Source organism: Coffea arabica, chromosome 1c (genome assembly GCF_036785885.1).
Source record: "Coffea arabica cultivar ET-39 chromosome 1c, Coffea Arabica ET-39 HiFi, whole genome shotgun sequence".
Lineage (NCBI taxonomy): Eukaryota > Viridiplantae > Streptophyta > Magnoliopsida > Gentianales > Rubiaceae > Coffea > Coffea arabica.
The window spans coordinates 39,187,301-39,191,081 of NC_092310.1; positions in this window are offsets into that span (position 1 = coordinate 39,187,301).

The window sequence follows — 3,781 nt, forward strand, 5'->3', positions numbered from 1 at the left end:
TGCATTTTATGTCCAGCTGCTGTGATTGGGTTTTCTAGAAATAGATGTTTGTGTTACGATGATGTTAATTGAATGATTTGAAGCTTTGTTGATTTTAGATTGATAAACTAGGGAGCTTGGCTTGAGTTTTTTTTGCATTTAATCCACCTGGTAGAGTAAGAAAGCAGGTCGCGGAAGTGAAATGGCAGAAGCATTGTTAATAAAATTGCAGAAGAGCACTGTTCTTCGTAAACTTGCATGGGTTTTCTCTAAAGAATTGCAATTTAACCCCTCAATTTCTGTCTAATTTCATTATGGCCCAAAACTAAAAAATATCAAGTTGATTTGGCCCTTCTAAGTTTCAATTTGCCTTTTATATTTTCAGTGAGTTGTTGGGTAGATTAATTCTGAGTTTATGATATGATTAGGTTTTAATGTTTTTAGTTATCTTATTATTTTGATGGGTTTAACAAAAAATTAGTTGGGAATTGGATTAGGTTTATTTTGATTGGGTCTTGATGGTGGTTTGTTTGTTTGGATTGGGTTTTGTTTTGTTTATTTCCTGGGTTAGTAATTTGGGCTCGAGAGTTAAAGCCCATGCATTTTGCTGGGTTTTTACTTGATAAAAATAATAGGCTGGCCCATTCCATTTGCTTTGGATTTTCAAATGGGCTTGGAAAGTTCCAGCCCAAGAAATAAATGAAATGGCCCAATGGCCTGTTTGATTAAGAAACCAGAAAATGACTTTGCAAATCAGTCCCTGAATTTGTCCTTAATTGTACTGTGGCTCGGGACATTTTCAACTTCTTTCAATTGGGTCCCTAACTTAATTACAAATAGGCCCCTAAACTTTATTTTTCTTTAATTTTGACCCCAAAGCTTTGTTAATTTTTGCAATCAAATCCTTTCTTCTTTTGACTTCTTAAATGTGGGTTGTCTACATGATTTAATTGATTCAATCTCATGTTTACTTTTATCTTTTTGTGATTATTTCTTGATTAAAGTGATGCCTTGACTATTTTATTATTTTGGAGGGTAAATAAGTGGTTTCACTTCATTAAGGCATCAATTCAAGGGAGGTATAATTTCTTTTATCTTTTTTTTTGTCTCTCTTATGTGATTCAACGTGCTAAGTGAGAATTGCATGTCTAATTTGCTTTCCTTGCCCGTCTTTAGTTCCTTTATTTTATTTACTCTTGCTTTTATTAAGTTATTCTTTTAATGGGGTATGTGTACACCTCTTGGCTTGCAATAGATAGGACTTGGCGAGCAATTTGGTCCATTTTCCCCTTCCCCTTTTGTTTTAAGTTAGCAAATGTAATAGGTTCATTAGCTTGGTTATTTGCCTTTGTTGCTATGTGTTAATTTGCTTTATTAGGTTCTTGCATCTAGTCGAGCATGCTAAGTGTTATGTGCTACGTGTTTATGAGTGTTTGGCATGTCTACTTGCTTTCTATATTCGTAGATGAATGTGATGGATGAATGTACGTCACCACACTAGTCCAACGCTAGTTGTGGCCCCTTTTCCCGTCACCACACTAGTCCAATGCTAGTTGTGGCTCATTGTCCATTTCCACTAGTCCAACGCTAGTAGGAATTCATAGAAAGGGCTAGTCCAACGCTAGACCCATAGGCCGTCCCCTCTCGATAGTACATTCTTGCATGTTCACTACATTTCATGCATTTTTTCTTAGTTTTTGTCATTTGGCATGCTCCTCTAGCCCTGTTCCCCTCATTTTAGGTTTTCGCACCTTCATGCTAGTTGTAGGGTACATTTGCTTGAGAGTCCCCTTTCGATAAGGGAAATGAGCGAGTGTGGCTCCAAAATAGCCTTAGCACGCTAGTTCTCCTTTCTAATCAAAGGGAAAATTAAAGTCACAAAGTTAGGGGTCCCCATTCCCTTCTTGATGCATTCCTCTAGGGTTCATGCATTTTATTCATTCTCTATCATATATATTTCTACTTTATATTCTATCCTTTTTTCCACATTCTCACTTCACACAACTTTAATTTTTGCACGTTTGCACTGAACTACTCACATTTTATATAATATCACTCGCACACATGCACTTTATGTATAATACATTTTCACATTATCATTTTTTACTTTGCAAATCCACTCGCACACTTCCACTTACACCCTATTGTTTTTATCACTTTTTCTCACTTCACACAAACTCACATTTTCATATGGCATTGCATTCATTTCACTTATTTTTACGTCATTTAGGGTTATGAGTGACCTCTCCAAAGGATCATTAATGGGCATCACAACTAATGTGATTGGCACCACTCGAGCTTTGAAGAGAAATTTCCCCCCGATGTCCCCCTAGGTCTAGGGTTGCATTCATATAGTACGTCCAAATGTGATAAATCTTTTTGATTAAAAACGAGAAATTTTTTTACTAAATCACGCAACTAGCCTTGGCTAGGTCGAAGGGATGCCTTGGATTTTATCCTTGCCTTCCCCTTCGTCAAATGTGACTCACGAACCTTTTTCTTTGATTTTTACGTGGACTAGGAGTCGTTTAAAAAGGGTTTCTCATTACTTTTTCCTATTTTTTAAATTCATTTTTTTAGGTGACTTGGTACACCTTAACTCTATACCAAGTGGCGACTCCGTTTTTCATTTAAAAAACCCTTTTTAAAACTACATTTTGGGTCAAATCGTCGCATTTTCAAGTCCCATTGAGACCCATGTCTTTCATTTTCTTTTTAATCAAACAATTCATTTTCCTAAACTAAATTCTTTTATTTTTCTTGTAAAAAATGGGGCGCGACACAAACAATTCTGGAGGGAGCCGGCCAACAGTTCCTGCCAGAGTGTATGCATTAGATGACCAACCTGTGCTCAATTCCTCGGAAGTTGTGGAAGGTACACTTCCGATTTTTCATCGATTAGCTAAAGTGTTAATTGACCCTGGTGCAGCGCATTCATTCGTAAATCCATCTTTCATGTCCGGAATAGAGGTGCAACCTGTTAGATTACCCTATGATCTTGAAATTAGGACACCAATGGGTAATAAGAAGGTAATCACTAGCTTGACCTATAAGAATTGCGAATTCTGGATCGGAGAGCGAAAAATGCTAGTGGATTTGATCAGTTTGGACATAAAAGGTTACGATGTTATCATAGGAATGGATTTCCTAGGTCACCATCATGCTAAGCTTGATTGCCGAGAAAAAGTTGTGGAATTTTGTATACCTGGAGAAGCAACTCTGAGGTTAGATGTTAAAGGTAGGTTAGCATCTTCTGCTATGGTCTCGGGAATACGGGCAAGGAAAATGTTAACTAATGGAGCCCAAGGTTTCCTAGCCTTCTTGATCAATACCTCCAGTGATCAAGTAAAATTAGAGGATGTACCCGTGGTACGGGAATTTCCGGATGTTTTTCCCGAAGAATTAAAGACTTTACCGCCAGAAAGAGATGTGGAGTTCAAAATCGATTTGGTGCCTGGAACGGCTCCGATCTCTAAGACCCCGTACCGAATGGCTCCTGCCGAGCTTAAGGAGCTGAAGATCCAATTACAAGACCTGTTGGAGAAAGGTTTTGTGAAGGAAAGTGACTCACCATGGGGAGCGCCCGTTCTATTTGTCAAGAAAAAGGACGGAAACTTGAGGTTGTGCATTGACTACCGAGGGTTAAATGAGGTTACCATTAAGAATAAATACCCTCTACCGTTGATTGATAGCTTATTCGACCAACTGCAAGGATCAGTGGTCTTCTCTAAGTTGGACTTAAGGCAAGGGTATTACCAGCTGAAAATTAAGAAGGAAGATATACCCAAGACTGCTTTCAGTA